This window comes from Euleptes europaea, chromosome 1, assembly GCF_029931775.1.
Source record: "Euleptes europaea isolate rEulEur1 chromosome 1, rEulEur1.hap1, whole genome shotgun sequence".
Taxonomy (NCBI): Eukaryota; Metazoa; Chordata; class Lepidosauria; order Squamata; family Sphaerodactylidae; genus Euleptes; species Euleptes europaea.
Window position 1 is genome coordinate 811541 of NC_079312.1, and position 22835 is coordinate 834375.

The window sequence follows — 22835 nt, forward strand, 5'->3', positions numbered from 1 at the left end:
AAGACTACTCACGGGTCTTGCTTACTCCAGTATTCCTGAACGAGTTCACTTGTAAATCCGGCATCCAGTAAAACTCTCATAACCATATTATTACCTATAAAAGGAGACAAGCAAATTTTTTGGAAAGCCAAAAAAAGCTGAATCATTTGTTGTGAGAACACTTGTTGTTTTTTAAAGACTAAATCTTGTTGCATTGCAAATGTTCATTTGTTTAAGTAACATATCTTCCATCCTCTTGTTTGACATATCTGCCTGGATTCTTATATGAAAATGGGCTTTGTGATTTTCAAAATATCCTCAATTACGCTTTGGAGCGGCACGGTCAGAGAAAAGGAAATAGACAGGAAACTGCAGTATCATAGACCCTGTATCGTATCCCCTCGGTGGTTAAGTAGTAGGAGCAGTTTGATGGTTGCACCGGGGAAACTCACTTCTAGTCTTACGATCTGTCCTGACTTTTCGATGGTAACAAAGCCCTTCTTACTATCTTCCGGTCCTAAGAAGCGACGTGGCTGGAGGACTGATTGAACCTGAGAGAACCAGAAGTGGGGCGGAGTTTTCGTCTCACTCACTCCCCTCAAAGCAATTAATTGGTAATTGTAAAGTCATTCAAAAGTCCCATTTATTGCGTTTACTCACTGATTAAATTGATAAGGTCTTTGTCGGTTCATTTAATGACGTTTATTTATTTAAAGAATCTTGTTATGTTGGGCAGGGAGACACGGTTTTCGTAGGTATTTTTATCGTCGTTCAAATCTTCTCAATCAAGGTAAAAGCAAAAAGTGTCTTTTTACTCACTCTGACTTCCAAAGGTGAGGCATCTTGTTCTTTTCATAGATTCTTTGATGTTAATGGATAGAGGAGGTCAAAGCCTAAATCCAAAGAGTCGTTCGTGGCATTGGTAGCCCCCTCAGTGCTGGTGGGACAACGTCCAAATCTCGGAGAGGCTTAATGAAAGCTCTCTCAGAGAATATGGGAGTCAAACCGCTCTTGATGGCTGCAGGGGAATTCCTGCTTCCCGATCCACTATTTAGAACCGGGTTGGAGTGCTTTTTTGCACCCCAAATCTAAATGACTCTTGGTGTCTCTCGGGAGCTCCCAAGAGACAATGGCGCTTGGACCAAACACTCTGCCGGAAGTCGCAAATTATGGATAATCTTAGGGTACTTTTAGATGCTCTGGAGTACTATGAACATAACGTCCAACATAAAGCTGCCTTTGTTTTTCTTGACTCTGAGAAAGCCTTCGATATGGTTTCTTGGGACTTCATGAAAAAAATTCTGGATAAAATGAATTTTGGTGAAAAATTTAGGAGAGGCATTGATGCATTATATACAAAACAACAAGCGGAAATATTGGTTAATGAATCAATGTCAGAAGACTGTAGTATACAAAAAGGGACAAGACAAGGATGCCCACTTTCTCCTTTACTTTTTATATTAGTCTTGGAAACCTTATCCTGCAAAATCCATGAATCAGGAGATATTCATGGCTTAAAAATAAACAAACATGAATTTAAATTGAGAGCATTTGCAGATGACCTTTTGATGATCTTGGATGATCCCAATCAATCTGCAAATAATCTGAAGGAAATATTGGACTCTTGTAGTAATGTTTCAGGATTTAAAATAAACCAAGAGAAAACGCAAACAATTTTTAAAAACCTTTCTGCAGTGGAGCAACATGATTTTGTAGACATGAAAGGATGGGAGAAAACAAGTAAAGTGAAATACTTGGGAATTTGGATTTCTACTAAGAATAAGGATTTGATTACTAACAACTATATTAAATTATGGGAAGCAATAAAGAAAGATGTGTTGATATGGACAAATAAAAACCTTTCTTTGCTTGGGCACATTTCGACAATACAAATGAATATACTACTGAGATTATTATTTTTGTTTCAAAACCTTCCTATAATATCCCAAGTAAAATACTTCGATGCCTGGAAAAAAGACCTATTGAATTTCATCTGGCAAGGGGAAAAAACGAGAATTACCTATAAATATTTGGTGGATTCAAAAGATAGGGGTGGCTTTGCACTGCCCAATTTATTACTTATCAAGATCTTTTAAAGTGGGAGGTACAAAATGCTCACTCAAAGAATATGATGACGTTAAGGATCTCTTAACCTGGTTTCAATATTATCAAATAAAATCGGTTTTCCTTCAAGACCAGAAAATAGGATTCTCTAAAAGTAAATCAACTTTTCAAAAATTTATATTGGATACAAATGATCACTTAATATCTAAGATGTACAAGTTATTGTTGGAACTTTATTGTGAGCAAGAGCGAATAAAACATACTATGGTCAGTTGGGCACAGATGTTAGGTCAAGACATAATGTTACATAAATGGGAAAGACTCTGGTCCCGAGATATGAAACCCATACTCTCTCAATCATTAAGAGAGAATATTTATAAAATGATGTATCATTGGTATTTAACACCAAAAAAAACTTGCAATGACTTAAAATCAATGTCGCCGAAATGTTGGAAATGCAATAAGGAAACAGGTTCATTTCATCATATGTGGTGGACCTGTGACAATGCCAAAAAATTCTGGGATATGATATATAATGAAATTAGGTTGATTCTACAGAGCAATGTCCCTAAAACACCAGAAACAATGTTATTGAGTATGATACCAGACGCTATATTTACTCAAAGAACATTTTTGATATATGCCACCACTGCAGCAAGACTGGTATATGCAGCCAAATGGAAAATGGCGGAAATACCAGATAAAAAAGACTGGATACAAAAGATGTTAGAACTGATGGAAATGGCGAAACTTACAGCATTAATAAACCAAAAAGACAATGCACAATTTTTGGAGGAACGAGGGGCATGGAAAATTTACTGTGAACATGAATTTCAAATGGGGATGTTTAAAGGTTACTCGTTGATCTAATCCTTTTTTTAAAAATAAATCTTCTACTATTACAAGTAGGTGAATCTATAACAATGAAATATATATTTTAAAGGATATAAATATAGCCCAAGTCAGTTATAAATTAAAATATTGTCGAAGGCTTTCACGGTCAGAGTTCATTGGTTCTCGTAGGTTACCCGGGCTGTGTAACCGTGGTCTTGGTATTTTCTTTCCTGACATTTTGCCAGCAGCTGTGGCCGGCATCTTCAGAGGAGGAACACTGAAGGACAGTGTCTCTCGGTGTCAAGTGTGTAGGAAGAGTAATATATAGTCAGAAAGGGGTTGGGTTTGAGCTGAATCATTGTCCTGCAAAAAGTAACACATTACCTTTGTTACCTTTGTTACTTTTTGCAGGACAATGATTCAGCTCAAACCCAACCCCTTTCTGACTATATATTACTCTTCCTACACACTTGACACTGAGAGACACTGTCCTTCAGTGTTACTGTTCTGAAGATGCCGGCCACAGCTGCTGGCGAAACGTCAGGAAAAAAAATACCAAGACCACGGTTACACAGCCCGGATAACCTACGAGAATCAGTTATATATTGATAGTACTTTATTGTATAATCAGCTTATGGAGTGATAGTTTTTACTATGTAATATGACATTGGGATTAGTATTGATATGCAAAAGAGTATTAATCTATTATTAGATGGAAGGGGGTGAGAGGAGGTCAATTGTTATTTAATTCAAAGCTACATGGTATCAACAACAATTTTATCTGTTCTTTTTTTTAAATGTTAATAGAATCTTTCTTAAATTGTTGAAAAGTTGGATCAAGATATTAGAGAAAAAAATTTAAAAATTCAAAAAAAAGAGGGGAGTGGACATATTCATGGAGGAGAGGGGTATTCATGGCTGTTAGAATGGATACTAGTCATGCTGCATACCTATTCTCTCTAGTATCAGAGGAGCATGCCTATTATTTTGGGTGCGGTGGAACACAGGCAGGATGGTGCTGCTGCAGTCGTCTTGTTAGTGGCTTCCTAGAGGCCCCTGGTTGGCCACTGTGTGAATAGACTGCTGGACTTGATGGGCCTTGGTCTGATCCAGCAGGGCCTATGTTCTTATGTTATATCCCACTTTTTTTTCCATTAGAGGGACTTCATGGCTCAGAAGAAAATGTAGACCAATTTTGGCCGAGCTCTTCAATCTCGTGAACAAACGGAACCGGCACATTCTGGGCAGCATAGCTCTGACAATCAGTTTCCAAGGGGCCAGGAATAGTGGGAGAATGTGTTTTGTGCTCATGCTTAGCTGGGCATCTGACAGAACAGAGATGCCAGGCTGTGGTCTGGCATGCCCAGCAACTTTGGGGAGGGGCTTGGGCAGAAGTGATGACACATTAATATTGCCTCTGGCCAAAAACCCAGATGTGACATTAGTTGGCCTGTAGACACTCCGGACACTCATTGATATTGCCCTGCCTCTGATTTTTGGCCAGATGTGACACCGAGGTGCTATGTGGCATCATTTTCGCTTCCCTCTTTTCCTCCCACTAGCCTGGACTCAAGGGCTTGTGTGAGGGCCTCACTGGTGGGAGAACAGCCTGCCTGGGCATTTGGTCTGACCCAGAAGAGATGCTGCCAAATTTTTGAGCTCCATCGTTCTCAGGACAGGTTTCAAGTATCACAGAAGTCTGAAACGTGTCAGCAGAATTTAGTGTGCCCACTACCCCCAAGGCTCATTGGTTCCTTGTGCTTCTCTTCAGCCTCTCCCAGCTTTTCTTCAGCCTCTGTTACAATTTTTTAGAGTGTATATAAGGGAAGGTTTCACACACTGGGAATGGGGGAGCCATGAAGTACACTTCACACAAGAAAACAAAATAGGAAGTTGAGGCTAATACCCTTTCTTCCACTTTTCTCTCCCTAGCAGGCAGTGAACAGACAATGTTGATCCATTCTCTTTGCGGAGGTGTGGAAAGAGCTGTTACAACTCCAGTCCAGGTAGGGGAGATGAGCGGGGGGCAGCCTGGGTCCCCCCTCCTTTTTCTGGGGGGAAATTTCCCCTGCAGTTGTTGCTAAGGAGTCCAGGCAAGAGGATCTGAACACCACTCCTTTTACACATGCCAAACTCTCCAGAGAGTCGCCTGTGCCTTGCATGATCTCTGACGAAGGAATCTGCTTTTTCTTTCAGTCTCCGGTTTCCTTTGAGGAGGTGACCGTATATTTCACTAAGGCAGAGTGGGCCCTGCTGGATCCGAACCAAAGAGCTCTCTACAAGGAAGTCATGCTGGAGAACTATGGGAGCGTGGCCTCTCTGGGTAAGGTGCCAAAGGTTCAAATTGCTGCCATTGGGATTGTGCCATTGGGCAGATGTGTGAATCAAAATATTAAACAGCAATATGTTGTTCTGAGGCCTGCCCTGTTACTTGATCTATTTTGGGAGCCTCGAGGTGGTGGGGTGGCCATATTCAGCATAGCCAGGTAGAATGACCCGAATGTCCTGGCTGGCCCAGGGGCAACAGAGGCCAGTGTTGTGGTCATCGCCCAAGCCAGAGAGGGTGTCCTGGCCTGAGGTCAGTGTGGGACTGAGAGGCCCCCAAGAAGACTCTGGAAGGGGCCCCATCCTAATTTCTCAGTTGCCAACCACTATGACACACTTGTCCCCCAGATGGGATTACCGCCATCCCCTCTGATTGTGATCTGAAATGGATCTGTCCCACTTACACTGGTTGGGATTGTGGGTTTTAATCTTGACCAAGTTTCCACTCTTCCAGAAAAATGTTCCCACTTCCTTGGATTTCTTTTCCTTCCCTATATAAGAACGACCTCTCTCTCTCTCTCTCTCTCTCACACACACACACACACACACGCACGCACACAGCCATACACCTGCAACTCAGTTGGTGGGGAAAGAAAGTATGATAAAGGAAATGCACACCCATTAGTGAGCAGTGCCTGACGGGTGGCTTGGCTTCTTCAGTAGATGCTGACTGGACCTCTTTCTTTATTCCAGCAGCACATGTAGAGGACATCATTGGCGGATTACAGGGGTTCTCTTTGGAAAAAGACAAGAATGAAGACTCCAAAGGAAACATCGGGGATGGAGATGGACCACAGATGCAGGAAGGAAGCCATGCAGCTAAGAGGAGGGATGAGCCCATTCAGTCCCAAGGAGGGGGCTTCCATAAAATCCAACTCCAAGAAGAAAGGTCACCCAAAACAAGAAGGAATGAAGGCCTCCGTGCTAATCGGAGAATCAGCTCCAAGAAAATGAAAATGATAGTGTCGCCTTTGGAAAGACCTCCAGTAAGTACATGTTTTATTTCCAAGAGGCAAATTCCCTCAGGAGAGAAACCATATTATTGTGTAATGCAGGAAGAACTTCAGTCAAAAATCAGCCCTTACTTCACATCAAAGAACTCACTTTGATGAGGAACTATACAAATAGTTAGATTGCATGCAGCAGGCTTTATTGTTCTCTAAAAGTGTTTATTAATGTACCCTTCAATGTATAGCAGGAAAAAGCCACTAAAATGTTTTGCACGTGGATGGTCAGACCTCCTTGTATGGGAGCTAACGGGATCTCTCGCTTCATTCCAGCAGGGTATGATCACTGGCGTGAGGGTGATGGGGTTCATCAGCTATTGCCAGACAAAGTGAAGAATGATGATTTGAAAGGAAACTTCAGGAATAAAGGTGGACCGAAGAGGCAGAAAGGAAGTCACATGGTCAAAAAGAGGGATAAACCCATTCCTGGCCAAGGGTGGGATTTCCGTAAACGAATACACATGGTGGAAAAATCATATAAGAGCTTGGAATGTGGAATAAACTTCTCAGATCATGCCCTATATGAGATCCATTTGCAAATGCACAGTGGAAAGAAGACCCATCAATGCTTGGAATGTGGCAAGAGCTTCCTTTGCAGAGCAGATCTCCGTAGACATCAAAGAACATATAAAGGAGAGAAAACTTATAGCTGCTCTGTCAGTGGCAAGAGCTGCTCACAAAAATCAGAGCTTTTTCAACACCAAAAGATTCATTCAGGAGAGAAGCTACTTATCTGCACAGAGAGTGGAAGGATGTCACGTGGAAAAAAGGGTAATGCATTTTTTCCAAAGCGTAACAAAATGGAGGCATATAAATGCTTTCGGTGTGGAAAGTACTTCAGACACAGATCAAGTCTCCTTGTGCACCAAAAAATACACACAGGGGAGAAACCTTTTCAGTGCTCAGAGTGTGGAAAGAGATTCAGTGAGAATGGCAGTCTTCAAAGGCATCTAAGAATCCACACAGGGGAGAAACCTTTTGAATGTTCAGAGTGTGGAAAGAGATTCAGTGAGAGTGGCCGTCTTCAAAGGCATCTAAGAATCCACACAGGAGAGAACCCGTTTGAATGCTCAGAGTGTGGAAAGAGATTCAGTGAGAATGGCAGTCTTCAAAGGCATCTAAGAATCCACACAGGAGAGAACCCGTTTGAATGCTCAGAGTGTGGAAAGAGATTAAGTGAGAATGGCAGTCTTCAAAGGCATCTAAAAACCCACACGGGAGAAACCTTTTGAATGCTCAGAGTGTGGAAACAGATTCAGTGAAAATGGCAGTCTTCAAAGGCATCTAAGAATCCACACAGGGGAGAAACCTTTTGAATGTTCAGAGTGTGGAAAGAGATTCAGTTACAGTGGCACTCTTCAAAGGCATATAAGAACCCACACAGGAGAGAAACCTTTTGAATGTTCAGAGTGTGGAAAGAGATTCAGTGTGAGTGGCGCTCTTCAAAGTCATCTAACAATCCACACAGGGAAGAAACCTTTTAAATGTTCAGAGTGTGGAAAGACATTCCTTTGCAGTGCCCATCTTCTGCGGCATCAAAGAACCCACACAGGGGAGAAACCTTTTCAGTGCTCAGATTGTGGAAAGAGATTCAGTCAGCACTGCAATCTTCAACAGCATCAAAGAATCCACACAGGGGAGAAACCTTTTGAATGCTCAGAGTGTGGAAAGAGATTCAGTCATAGTGGCAGTCTTCAAAGGCATCTAACGATCCACACAGGGGAGAAAACATTTGATTGTGCAGAGTGTGGAAAGAGATTCAGTTGCAGTGGCCATCTTCAGCGGCATCAAAGAAGCCACACAGGGAAGAAACCTTTTGAATGCTTGGAGTGTGGAAAGAGATTCAGTCAAAGTGGCCATCTTCAACAGCATCAAAGATCCCACACAGAGGAGAAAGCTTTTGAATGCTCAGAGTGTGGAAAGAGACTCAGTAACAGTGGCAGTCTTCAACAGCATCAAAGAACCCACACAGGGGAGAAACCTTTTGAATGCTTGGAGTGTGGAAAGAGATTCAGTCACAGTGGCTATCTTCAAAGGCATCAAAAAAACCAACACAGGGGAGAAAACCTTTGAATGTGTAGAATGTGGAAAGAGATTCAGTTGCAATAGTAATCTTCTACAGTATCAAAGAACTCACTCAGAGGAGAGACTTTTTAAATGCTTAGTGTGTGGAAATAGTTTCAATCATAGTAGCAATCTGGAACGGCATCTAAGAACCCACCCAAAGGAAAAATCATTTTGAATGCTCAGTGTAAGGCCCCTGTCACCTCCACAGTTGAGACACCCCAATTTGATCCCCAACATTCTCTCCATTGGTTCTTGTAGGTTATCCGGGCTGTGTAACCGTGGTCTTGGTATTTTCTTTCCTGACGTTTCACCCACAGCTGTTAACAGACAACTTCAGAATACAATTCTTCCATATTAACATACCACATCCTCATTAGCACATTATCTTGATACTTACAGGACAATGATTTGCACATTACCTTTAATACTTTGCAGGACAATGACTCCGCTCAAACCCAACCCCCTTCTGACTATATATTACTCTTCCTACACACTTGACACTGAGAGACACTGTCCTTCAGTGTTACTCCTCTGAAGATGCCTGCCACAGCTGTGGGCGAAACGTCAGGAAAGAAAATACCAAGACCACGGTTACACAGCCCGGATAACCTACAAGAACCAATGAACTCTGACAGTGAAAGCCTTCGACAATATTCTCTCCATTTTTTTGAAGGGGTCCCCTTCAAAGCCTCCAATACAATGGGTGGATCTTTGGGATAGGTTTGAGAGTATCATATCCAGGGTGATGAAAATATATTTTGTTAGAAAATGTATTTTGAAGGTGCATCTTATCAGTTACCGCCCGGGCATTCAGCCAAGTGGTCTGGGGAAAATGCCAGGAACTGGGCATCATGCCAGAGGAATTCACTTTATCTCTAAAGTGGTCAAATGCCAAACAGCAGTGTTTAGAGAAAAAATAGCCTAAAGTGACTGGTTTGCCCCCCTCTTTTTTCATTCCTGGTCAGCTCAGGCCTGAATTTTATAAAGTTCAGCCATATGAATAATATATGGTATAATAAATCATTTATAAATGATTTGGATGAAGAGGGGATGCTTATTAAATTTGCAGATGATACTAAATTGGGAGGGGTAGCAAATACCACATGAACATGAGTCAGCAGTGTGATGCGGTAGCTAAAAAGGCAAATGCAGTCTTGGGCTGCATCAACAGAAATAGGGCTGTTGGAAAAAAAATCGTTATAGTTCGGATTCGGCTGAATTTGGCCCATCTGGATTCGGGATATGCCGAAGTCCGAACTCCCCCGCTTCGGGTCCGTGCAATTCGGCCCGAATTCAAAGTTCGGGGAAAAAATTCGGCCGAATAAAGCCATTAAAAACACAACCGTGCCTTTCCGCAGCTCCGTGGGGGGCATTTTTGGGGGTAGAGGTCCCAAACTTTCAGCGGAGCTTCAAAGGACCCTTATTGCCAGACCCCCCAAGTTTTGTAAAGATTGGGTCAGGGGGGGCTGAGATATGGGCCCCGAAAGGGGTCACCCCATCCTTAATGTGCATCTCTGAGCAGAGCTTGCCGCCCACACACAATGCTCCCAGCCCCGACAAACAGCTGAGCTGCGGGGAGCAAGGGCGGGCAGGTGCGAAGAAGTTTGCAAAGCAACACAACTGCAAAGCAACACAACCATGCAAAGCAACACAACCATGCAAAGCAACACGTTTGCACCATGCAAAGCAACACCTGACACCTGGGAGTTTGCAAACCATGGAAAGGGACAGAGGCAGCTAGCTATGCATAATGAGCAGGAGGGGGTGGAATTTCCCTTTTTGCATCGGACTCGAGTCGGGACCAGGCAAATGCATTCTTTAAGTCACCATTTGAAAACCAGTTTTGAGCAAGCATCAAAATAGACCTAACCGATCTTATGAATGAGGGAAAACCTGAGGACACACAACTGAAGCCCCCCCTCAAACCAGGGAGAGAGAGACTTGAGGGGGCACACACACCCCAGGCAGAATGGGCGAAAGCCCCCTTTGGCTTCCCACCCACCCACAGAAACTGCTCCCTCCCCACACCCACACAGACTCTGCTTTCCCCCCCACACACACACACAGGAGAAAAATTATAGATTAAAACTCATAAACATCAGCACAACTTTAACAGAAAAGAAGAGAGTTTAAGAATGAATAAGGCTTGGCTTCCTGTCTTGAAAACCTCCAGACTAACAAAGACTACAGTCAACAATAGCCATGCAGATTAGCTTTGGATTTCACACATTAACAGATCACTTCAGGATACAATGGTTCTGTCAGGCTGCTATCTCGGTTTCGTTATTGCCTCTGTCTCTGCGCTGTATTGTCTGCCCCCCAAGGTCGCATACCTAGGCCTGGGAACTCAGCTCCTGGGAAACTGTATTCAGCCTGTGCGTGTAATCTCCCGCCTTTCCTGCCTTATAATATCTCCCAGCTAGTGAGTCTCTCATAGCTGTCATTTTATTCGTTTGCACTGTATGCCTATTTGACCAGTAAAAGCCATCTGTTTGGACTCTATCTGACTTTGTGGTGATTTCTGGTTCTGTGGGCCAAGGGCTGACATTATGACAGCTATATCTTCTCTTCACCATTCTACTAGCCAGGCTGGAGCCCAGGGGGGTCGCCTGCCACTTGGATGGGAGCTGTGCAGCTCTCCAGGTGATCTACACCCTGGAGCCCTTCTCTGAGGATCCTACTCTGTTACAAGACTTAATCGCTGAACTTTTCCGGACGACCCGAGAGGTTTGCCGCTTGAGGGGACTGGTACAGGAACAGTGGCAATCTCTTAAAGGACGTCTCTGGATGTTGATCAACTCCGACCGTGTTGATCAACTCCAGGAAGTAATGGAACTTATGCTTCAAGAGAACAGGCAATTACAACAAACCCTGATAGCTCAGAGACAGCCCATTCCGATACCGGGTCAGGGGGTACCCGTACAGCCACCCGCTAATGTGCCTGCTCCACCCTTGCCTCCTGGAGCTCCTGTTGCTCCTCCGCCCGGACCACCCGTGCAACCACCCGCTAATGTGCCTGCTCCACCCTTGCCTCCTGGAGCTCCTGTTGCTCCTCCACCCGGACCACCCGTGCAACCGGGTCAACCTGCGCCCGGCCCTTGGAAGCAACTCAAATTGAGGACTACGTATGACGGATCTCTCGAGACTTTGCCTTGTTTCTTGCATCAAGTGGACAGTTATATGCGAGAACAAGGACAACTTTTCCCCACGGAAGATAGCCGGGTGCGTTACGTAGCTTCCCTTCTGACAGGTAAAGCGGCTGACTGGATGGTCCTCCAGTTTGACACCCGCTCTCGTGCTATTCGTTCCCTCAACAACTTCATGACTGCCCTGAGAAGGAGGTTTGAGGACCCCTTCCTGGGGGAAAGAGCCAAAACGGAACTCTTACAATTAAAACAAGGCTCTGCTACAGTTCGAGAATTTGCCGATGAATTTCAACGACTGGCAAGTAAAATTGTAGGTTGGCCCGAGACCACCCTGATCCATCATTTCAGGGAAGCCTTGCATCCTGACATTCTGAACTGGTCTTACATGCGAGGCGATCCCGATACCCTCGAAGACTGGATCCTATTAGCCGAGGAAGTGGAAAGCCGCCGACGCTTCATTTCTCTCGTCCGTCAAAAGCACAAGGAAAAAGGCACCCAAAAGCCTCAACCCAAGGCACCACTGCTCGTCCCACGAAATCCCCCACGTCCGCCCCAGGAACGTGAAGCCCGATTTCAGAGGGGTGCCTGTCTTACTTGCGGAGAAATGGGCCACTTTGCAGCCGTTTGCCCACGCCGCCAGGAATTATTTCGTCCCAGCACGACAACCCGCGCCCGAGGTCGTCCACCACGCAGAGGCACCGCGGCCACCCGCAGCGCAGCTCCGGGAAGACCCACACCCTCTGCACTCCATGCCGGGGACCCAGCCTCCCTGCCTACTACCAACGACCCCGCCGGGTCTCGGATTACAAGTGCCCCATTGGGGGACGACTTTCCCTCTTCGGATGAGGAACATCCTTGGATTTCTCCAGCCTTAAACCTGGAATCTCCCCTCGACTTGTCAAAAAACGGCTCCGGTCTGTGGTGAATGGAGCGTCTCCACAGACCTCTCAGGATCTTCCTATCAAACCGAATGCTCCTACCAAAATCAAAGAAGTGGACTCCACCGTCTACGTGGATGCAGTTTTACAACAACTTAACGGTGGCCCACAAATCCCCGTCAAAGCATTAATTGACTCCTGTTGCTGTCGCACTCTCATAAGCGAAACCACTTTTGCTGCACTCAGAGCCGACTCTGAGGCTTTACCCGCCCCCGTCCAATTTGCCCAAATGGACGGAAGCCATTTCCAGGGGGGTCCAGTTGATCACCGCACCATAGGGGTGGCAATGGGAATTGGTTCCCACTGGGAACAAATAGACTTCACTATAGCCCCTATCCGATTTGAAGTGGTCTTGGGAATTAACTGGATTAAAGGACATAGTCCCAGTATTGATTGGGAAACAAACACTATCTCCTTCGCTAGTCCCACCTGCGACCAGCATCGGCAAAACTTTGCTCTGCTATATCCGCCCGTTCCAGCATTAACCTCTACTGCCCCAGCACCACCGGCTCTACCCGCTGTATACCGGGACTTTGAAGATGTCTTCGACCTTAGGGAATGTGATGCCTTACCCCCCCACCGGGCCTCAGACTGTGCGATTGAAGTGGTAAAGGACTGCACATTAACCAAGAGTAAGATTTACCCTATGAGCGCTTCCGAGCGCACTGTCCTCCGGGACTTTTTGGACAAAAACCTCGCCAGAGGGTTCATTCGCCCTTCGAATGCCCCAAACTCGGCCCCCGCGTTTTTCGTCCGGAAAAAAGAGGGCGACCTTCGCCTGTGCATTGACTTCAGAAAGCTCAATGCGGTTACCCAGACCAACGCCTATCCTATCCCATTAATATCCGATATTTTGGGACAATTACAGGAAGGCCGTGTGTTCTCTAAATTAGACTTGGTGGAAGCTTACTACCGAGTCCGTATCCGCGAAGGGGATGAGCACCTCACTGCCTTCTCTAGCTGTTTCGGAATGTATGAATTCCTTGTGATGCCGTTCGGATTAAAAGGGGCCCCGGGGGTCTTCATGCAACTCATCAATGAAATCCTACATGACCTTCTATATCGTGGGGTGGTGGTCTACTTAGATGACATTCTCATTTATTCGAAAACTATGGACGAGCATGTGGCTCTGGTCAGGGAAGTTCTGCAACGCCTGCGTAACCATCAACTTTTCGCAAAACTAGCTAAGTGCGAATTTCACCAAAGCAAACTCACGTTTTTGGGATACATCATCTCCCACCAAGGTCTTCGCATGGACCCCGCCAAAGTCCAAGCCGTCCTCGATTGGACTCCCCCCACCAACCGGAAGCAAGTACAGAAATTTCTGGGATTTGCAAACTTCTATCGAGGATTCATCCCTAACTTCGCCCAGGTGGCTCTACCCATTACGGACCTACTGAAAACTAAGGGAAAAGTAAGCTCGGCTGCCTTGCCCTCCGCAAAAATCCTATGGACTGAGCAATGCCAAGCCGCCTTTCTGGCCCTCAAACGCCTCTTCACTTCGGAGCCGGTGCTACAGCACCCAGACCCAAATCAAATGTTCATTGTGCAAGTCGATGCTTCCGATGTAGCCATGGGAGGGGCTCTCCTCCAGCAAGGACCGGATGGTCTTCTTCACCCTTGCGCTTACTTTTCAAAAAAATTTGCGCACGCTCAATTAAACTGGCCCATCTGGGAGAAAGAGGCCTCAGCAGTTCATCATGCACTGACTCTATGGCGACAATTCTTGGAAGGGTCTAAAGTCCCCTTTGAGGTTTGGACCGATCACAAAAATCTAGCTGCCCTCACGGGGTCCCATAAGCTATCGGCGAAACAACAACGGTGGGCGGAGTTCTTTGCGCAGTTCCGTTTCACCCTGAAGCACGTCCCTGGGAAGCAGAACGTTCTCGCGGATGCCCTCTCCCGTTTACCACAATATCCGGTAAAACTCGAAAGACCCACCAACTCTCTGTTCACCCCTATGCAACGTGGGGCTCTACCTATGCTGGCTGTGCAAACTCGATCCCAGCATCAGCACACCTTACCCAACGTACAAGCTCCGCCAGCCCAACCGACTGCCCAGCCGCCACCGCAACAAACCGGAGTTCCCGCCCTTCCTACCCCTCCGACCGCCCAGCCGCCTGCAGTCTGCGCGCCGCCGCACGTAAGCACTAGCCCCATAACTGTTTCTAAGATCTCCATGGCCGACGGGGGGGCCCCCTCCAAAATCCCCATCTCCGAGTCCTTTTTAACTGTCCTGCGGGACCAGTGCCTTTTAGAACGCACCGCTCATACCCTACCTCCTGGTGTTTTGGAACAAGGAGGCTCCTGGTACAAGGACTCGAAATTGTATGTACCCAAAGCTCTCCGAAAGGACGTTTTACATTTAGCTCATGGAGCCAAAACAGCTGGGCACTTTGGGTTTCTGAAAACCCTTCACTTATTGCGCAGACAGTTCTGGTGGGGGGGAATGCGTTCCGACATTGACTCCTTCATCCGCAGCTGTCCCGTTTGTGCCGCTGCGAAACGATCGCAGGGAAAACCCCCGGGACTGCTACAACCTCTTGAAACGCCCAGCAAACCTTGGGAAGTGATTGCTATGGACTTCATGACTGATCTCCCTCTCAGTGGGGGTAAAACTGTGTTGTGGGTTGTTACTGATTTGTTTTCTAAGCAAATACATTTGATTCCATGCGCAGGGATCCCCTCTGCTCAGAAACTGGCCCGCCTCTTCGTGACGCATATCTTTCGCTTACATTCGTTTCCGCGTAAGATAATTTGTGACCGCGGAAGTGGTTTCGTTTCTAAGTTTTGGAAAGCTTTCCTCAAGTTGGTGGGAGTGGAACAAGGGTTGTCTAGTGCATACCATCCTCAAACCGATGGTCAAACTGAACGTGTCAATGCTGTACTTGAATGTTATTTACGCTGTTATGTTAACTACCACCAGGATAACTGGGTAGAACTGTTACCTTTAGCAGAATATGCCTACAATAATGCCATGCATCAATCCACAGGTTTTAGCCCATTTTTTGCTGTGTATGGACAAGATTTCAGTCCCATCGCTCCTGCAAATGATGTAGAGGGGGAGGGGAACCCCGACATTGCCTCCTGGGCACACGCCCTCCGTACCACTTGGCCCTGGCTCGTTAGCAACCTCGACCGGGCCAAACGTAAATACAAAGCGCAAGCTGACAAACATCGCTCCCCCGGGGGTGATCTGCAAGTGGGTGCTTTGGTTTACCTTTCCACCAAAAATCTCCGTTCCACCCAACCGTGCCATAAGCTCAGTGCTAAATACATTGGCCCTTTCCCCATCACCCGGGTCATAAACCCTGTCACGGTGGAACTGGCTCTCCCCAAATCCTTGAGGCGTGTGCATCCTGTTTTCCACATTAGCCTCCTCAAACCCCATGTTGCTTCTCCACAGTGGCATCCGGACCCACCTCCTGCGCAACCCATCATGGTGGGGGGGGAGGAACACTTCGAAGTCTCCAAGATCCTTGACTCCCGTGTTCACCATGGCAACCTGCAATATTTAGTCCGTTGGAAACATTTCCCCCCTGCCTATGACGAATGGGTGCGCGCACGGGATGTCTCCGCCCCCGACCTCGTCGACGCCTTTCACATTGCTTACCCAGATAGGCCAGCCCCCTTGCGAACTGGGAGGGGGCCTTGAGGGGAGCAGAATGTCAGGCTGCTATCTCGGTTTCGTTATTGCCTCTGTCTCTGCGCTGTATTGTCTGCCCCCCAAGGTCGCATACCTAGGCCTGGGAACTCAGCTCCTGGGAAACTGTATTCAGCCTGTGCGTGTAATCTCCCGCCTTTCCTGCCTTATAATATCTCCCAGCTAGTGAGTCTCTCATAGCTGTCATTTTATTCGTTTGCACTGTATGCCTATTTGACCAGTAAAAGCCATCTGTTTGGACTCTATCTGACTTTGTGGTGATTTCTGGTTCTGTGGGCCAAGGGCTGACAGGTTCCATATTAACATACCACACCCTCATTAGCACATTATCTTGATACTGTGAGGGTCTCTGTGTATGTGTCTCTGCTTCCCATCACCTGCTATCAGTGAACTCGTAAAAGCAGTTCACACCTTCTGGTCTCAGGCGCCAGGCCTGATTGCCCCATGTATCTTCCCCCCCGCTGTTCTTCCTGTCAGTACTCCCTCAGGCCGATGCGGCCTTGGAAGTGTGATAGCTTCACCAGACTTCCTGGGACTCGTCTGATGTTTTGTATTATGCCAAGCTTGTAACTTCCCATAACAATAAGTGTGAACCCCAGTGCCCCAGTGCCCTGGAGTCAATATATTCTGTAAACCCGAGTAGCCCCTCACTTGCAACTTGCTACCTGTGCCTGTCTCATCTCCTGATGTCTTCAATAAATCCTTTGTTTCTTTATCAACGTCTGAACATTTGATTTGGAGAAGTAAACTCAGAGAGAGGGGATCTCTCACATTAAGTTGCAAGTCATTGCCTCTCGAACTGCTGCTGTACCTTTTGGGACAGAATGTCAGGCGATGAGGAAAACACCCCTACTACCCCTGACGCACCGGACGGACCGGTGGTACCGGAGAAGCCGGATCCCAAGGAGGAGGGTGCCAAGCCAAAGAAGCCTAGGGGTCCCATCCCCGACCAAGGCCGAGGACTTTTTAACAATTGGCTGGACTCCCCCAAGGGTTGGTCTCTCTCCCGAACCGCGGCGAAGGATCGCCGTTTGGCCTTCCCCAGCACGGGACTTGAAGGGGACCCGGCGCGCAAGGAGGCCCTGATGGAAGAGGAACGCAGGCAGTGGCTGGAGGATCGCCAAGCCATGCAGGAACAGATGGAGTCCATGCGGCGGGTGATGGGTGAGATGGCCGCGGCCCTGGACGCGTTGAAAGTGCAACCGCCTGCCGGCAACCCCCCGGACGGAACACCGGCAGCCCCCCCCCGCGCCTCCTAGCCTCCCGTCCCGTCGGGACCTGAAAGTCACCTATGACGGTTCAGGAGACCAGTTGACCTTTTTCATGGTCCAAGTGGACATTTTTATGCGAGAACAAGGCCGAACCTTCACTTCCGAGGAGTCCCGGGTGCAGTACGTGGCTTCCCTGCTGCAAGGGGAGGCGGCCGCCTGGATGGTGTTGCAGTATGAACTCCGCTCGCCGGTGCTACGAACCCTGGATGAGTTTATGGTAGCACTCCGAAACCGCTTCGAGGACCCGACTCTGGGTGAGCGGGCTAAAGCCTCCCTGATGCAACTGCGCCAAGGGACCAAGTCGGTGGCGCAGTATGCAAGTGAGTTCCAATCACTGGCCAGCCGAATCCTGGACTGGAGTGAGGCCACTTTGGTACAGTGTTTCAGGGAGGGCCTCAACCCGGACCTCCAGCATTGGGCTTTTATGCAAGGGAACCCCCCGGATGTGGAAGGTTGGGTTCGCCACGCTGCCGATATCGAGAATCGCAAACAACTCTTGACCTTGTCCAAACAACGCGTTGGACGAGACCCGAGACCCCGGAGTGACCGGGGCCGAGACTTCCGACCGGGAGGGAGCGGGGGTCCCTCGGCCGCTGAACGCCGTAAGCGTTTTGAGACCGGCGTCTGCCTGACCTGTGGAGGAAAGGGACACTTTGCGTCGCAATGCCCCTCTCGTGCGGGTCGTCCAAACCCCCCTCGCCAAGCCCCGACCGAACCGCAGAAGGCACCCGCTGAGGACCAGCCCCGCCGCAGGAGCGGGCCACCGGGCCGGCGTTCCGGCGCACCCTCCGCTCTCCACGCGCGCCCCCAGGATGTGATCTCCACCTCTACAGGCCCAACGGGGTCCCGGATTACAAATGCTACTTTTGATTCGGACGGATCCCCGAATGCCACCACTCCATCCCCCTCTTCCAGCGAGGAGGAAGAGTGGGAACAGCCGGCAAAAAACGCCGTCGGTCTGCTGTAGAGGGGGCTCCGCAGCAGACCGCCCCTGTCGTTGTGCAAGGAGCTCCACCGATGGTAAGCGCCCAAGAGGACAATGTGTATGTACGTGTTCACCTGTCCCTACCCAAAGGGGGTCCCAGTTTAGAATTCCCTGCTTTGGTTGACTCGGGGTGTGCCCGCACTATGATTAGTGAGGAAGCTGCCAAGAAACTGGGAGTCCGGCGCAAGCGGCTTCCGGGACCCCTCCGCTTTTCCCAAATGGACGGGAGCGATTTTAAACGGGGCCCAGTGACCCACCGAACTGCAGCCGTGATTATGTCGGTGGGAGAACATTGGGAACGCTTGTATTTTACCATCGCCCCTATTGTAACCCCAGTGGTGTTAGGGATGAACTGGCTACGGGGACATAACCCCTCCATCGACTGGGTTAAACGGGTGCTCTCGTTTCCCGAAAGCCCCTGTGGGTTGCATGACAAGGAACGGGTACTCAGGACTCCGGCCGCCGCATTGGTAGGGTCCCCCAACCCGATCTCCATTCCTCCTCAACTTCCCACAGAATACTCGCAGTTTGCGGATGTCTTTGATGTTAAAGAATGTGACGAACTACCTCCCCACAGAGAGACGGACTGTGCCATTGAAATCGTGGGGGAAGGCAAACTGTCTAAAGGAAAGGTCTATCCCATGAGCCCTAGTGAGAAGGCGGTGTTGCGGGACTATTTGGACGCCAACTTGGCGAGGGGTTTCATACGCCCTTCCAAAGCTCCTTATTCGGCCCCGGCCTTCTTTGTGAAGAAAAAGACGGGAGATCTAAGACTGTGTATTGACTTTCGTAGGCTAAACGCGGTCACCCAGTCTAACGCTTACCCTCTCCCTCTTATTCCCGACCTTTTAGCACAATTAAAGGAGGGCCGAATCTTCACCAAACTGGACTTAGTGGAAGCATACCACCGCATCCGCATTAAAGAAGGAGACGAACCCAAAACGGCCTTTTCCAGCTGTTTTGGAATGTTTGAATACCTAGTCATGCCGTTCGGACTTTCGGGGGCCCCCAGTGTGTTTATGCAATTGATTAATGAGGTTTTACATGATTTGCTGTTTCGGGGGGTGGTGGTATTTCTCGATGACATACTTATTTACTCTGAAACCATGGAAGAACATGTGCGCCTAGTGCGAGAAGTGCTCCAGCGGCTGCGGGAGCACAAACTGTATGCTAAGGTATCCAAATGTGAGTTCCACCAACCTTCCATTACATTTCTTGGGTACGTGATTTCCCACCAAGGTTTAGAAATGGACCCCGCAAAGGTCCAGGCGGTGCGAAATTGGGAACCCCCCACTACCCGCCGCCAGCTTCAGCAATTTTTGGGATTCGCTAACTTTTACCGAAACTTCATTCCCAACTTTGCCCAAGTTGCGCTTCCTCTCACCAATCTGTTGCGTACCAAGGACAAGGGGGCTAGCGCCGCGCTTCCCTCAGCCCGTTTGCAATGGTCCCCCCAGTGCCAGCAGGCTTTTGAATGTTTAAAACTACTTTTTTCATCCGAACCCGTTTTGGCTCACCCAGATTGCACCAAGCCTTTCGTGGTGCAGGTGGATGCCTCGGATGTGGCCATGGGTGGGGCCCTATTGCAGAGGGATGAAGGGGGGCGGTTGAGACCATGCGCCTACTTCTCCAAAAAGTTTTCCCAGTCCGAAATCAACTGGGCTATTTGGGAGAAGGAGGCGGCGGCGGTCAAACATGCCCTCACCATATGGAGACACTTTTTAGAAGGTGCCGAACTACCGTTTGAAGTGTGTACCGATCACAAGAATCTCGAGGCTCTCAAGGGAGCTAGAAAGCTCAACGCCAAACAAATTCGGTGGGCCCAATTCTTCGCCAAATTCCGGTTCACTCTCAAACATGTCCCGGGTAAAGACAATGCCCTAGCCGACGCTCTGTCTCGACTTCCCCAGTATCGCAACGATTTCGATCGCCCTGTCGACTCCCTGTTCACGCCCGAGCAGCGTGGGGAGGTCCCCGGCTTAGCCGTCACCACCCGCTCCCAAGCCCATCGGCCAGAGACCCCCCCTACGCTCAAGGGTATCCCGGAAGCCTTCCAACAGCGGCTCCGGGACGCTTCCTTACAGGAGGAGGAGCACCATCTCCTCCCCCCTGGCCTGGAACGAACCAACACTTGGTGGATGCAGGGGGGAAAACTGTATGTCCCATCCTCCCTTCGCAAGGAGGTATTGGGACTTGTACATGGTGCCAGGTTGGCGGGTCATTTTGGCTTCATTAAAACACTTCACCTGGTACGGAGGCAGTTCTGGTGGCCCGGTATGAGAGCCGATGTGGAGCTGTATGTGCGCAGCTGCCCCACTTGCGCCACAGCTAAGAAACGGATGGGAAAACCCCCCGGGCTTCTCAAACCGCTGGAGAACCCCTCCCGCCCCTGGGAGGTCATAGCCATGGATTTTATCACCGACCTACCTCCTAGTCGGGGAAAAACGGTTCTCTGGGTAATCACGGACCTTTTTTCCAAACAGGTCCATTTTGTTCCATGTGCAGGTCTTCCTTCAGCCCAGGGTTTGGCTAAACTATTTGTTACACATGTCCTCAGGCTACACTCGGTACCGAGGAAGGTCCTCTCCGACCGGGGGGTCCAGTTTGTTGCCAAATTCTGGCGAGCATTTCTAAAGCTCATGGGGGTGGAGGAACAGGGTTTGTCTTCCGCCTATCACCCCCAAACGGATGGTCAAACGGAACGAGTAAACGCGGTAGTAGAATGTTATTTGCGTTGCTATGTAAATTTCCACCAGGATGACTGGGTCGACCTGCTGCCATTCGCCGAATATGCGTACAACAATGCGCCTCATTCCTCTACCGGCTTTAGTCCCTTCCAAGTAATATACGGGACGGAATTAGGTCCTTTCGGTTCCGCCCCCGTCACGCCAGAGCTCCAAACCACCCCTGATCTTCAGGAGTGGATCCAGGCAGTTAAATCTACCTGGCCGTGGCTGCTCAAAAATCTTGAGAAGGCGAAAAGCAAGTACAAGGAACAAGCAGACAAACACCGGTCTCCGGGGTGGGAGCTAAAGGTGGGAGAGCAAGTGTATCTGTCCACCAAAAACCTCCGCTCTCTTCGTCCCTGCAAAAAACTGAGCGACCGTTATGTGGGACCTTTCCCCATTATCAGAGTGATCAATGAGGTTACCGTGGAACTGAAGCTCCCAAAGACTCTCAAGGGAGTCCACCCGGTTTTTCATATTAGCCTCCTCAAACCGTATGTGGCAGCCCCCCAGTTCCACCCCCCTCCCGAACATGAGATTCCTACTGTGGTAGGAGGGGATACCCATCTGGAAATATCCAAGGTCTTAGATTCCAAATGGAAGAAGGGGAAACTGTTTTACTTTGTTCGTTGGAAAAACCTTGGGTCCGCTCATGACGAGTGGGTGGCCGCACCCCACATGGCGGCCCCTCGCTTGGTCCGAGAATTCCACCTCGCTTATCCCGATAAGCCTCGCCCTCTCGAGGACCCCGGAGGGGGGCCTTAAGGGGGGCAGAATGTGAGGGTCTCTGTGTATGTGTCTCTGCTTCCCATCACCTGCTATCAGTGAACTCGTAAAAGCAGTTCACACCTTCTGGTCTCAGGCGCCAGGCCTGATTGCCCCATGTATCTTCCCCCCCGCTGTTCTTCCTGTCAGTACTCCCTCAGGCCGATGCGGCCTTGGAAGTGTGATAGCTTCACCAGACTTCCTGGGACTCGTCTGATGTTTTGTATTATGCCAAGCTTGTAACTTCCCATAACAATAAGTGTGAACCCCAGTGCCCCAGTGCCCTGGAGTCAATATATTCTGCAAACCCGAGTAGCCCCTCACTTGCAACTTGCTACCTGTGCCTGTCTCATCTCCTGATGTCTTCAATAAATCCTTTGTTTCTTTATCAACGTCTGAACATTTGATTTGGAGAAGTAAACTCAGAGAGAGGGGATCTCTCACAGATACTTACAGGGCAATTGTTAGCACATTACCTTTGTTACTTTTTGCAGGACAATGATTCAGCTCAAACCCAACCCCTTTCTGACTATATATTACTCTTCCTACACACTTGACACTGAGAGACACTGTCCTTCAGTGTTACTCCTCTGAAGATGCCGGCCACAGCTGCTGGTGAAACGTCAGGAAAGAAAATTCCAAGACCACGGTTACACAGCCCGGATAACCTACGAGAACCAATAAATCAAAAGAGTTTCCATGTAGACATTAGGAAGAATTTTTTAACAGTTTGAGTGGTTCCTCAGTGGAACAGGCTTCCTCAGGTGGTGGTAAGCTCGCCTTCCCTGGAGGTTTTTAAGAAGAGGTTAGATGGCCATCTGTCAGCAATGCTGATTTTGTGACCTTAGGCAGATGATGAGAGGGAGGGCATCTTGGCCATCTTCTGGTCACTAGGGGTGTGTGGGGGGGAGGTAGTTGTGAATTTCATGCATTGTGCAGGGGGTTGGACTAGATGGCCCTGGTGGTCCCTTCCAACTCTATGATTCTATCTAATAATATATGGTATATCTGCCTATAGTTATAATGTACAGATCAATTTTCTAGTCTCAGAGATGAGATATATC

The 22835-nt window shown here is 48.4% G+C and overlaps 1 pseudogene; it reads left to right on the forward strand.

Annotated features, from left to right (window-relative positions):
- The window catches only part of LOC130493227 (zinc finger protein 501-like), a 39464-nt pseudogene that overhangs the window by 6220 nt on the left and 10409 nt on the right, over window positions 1-22835 (forward strand).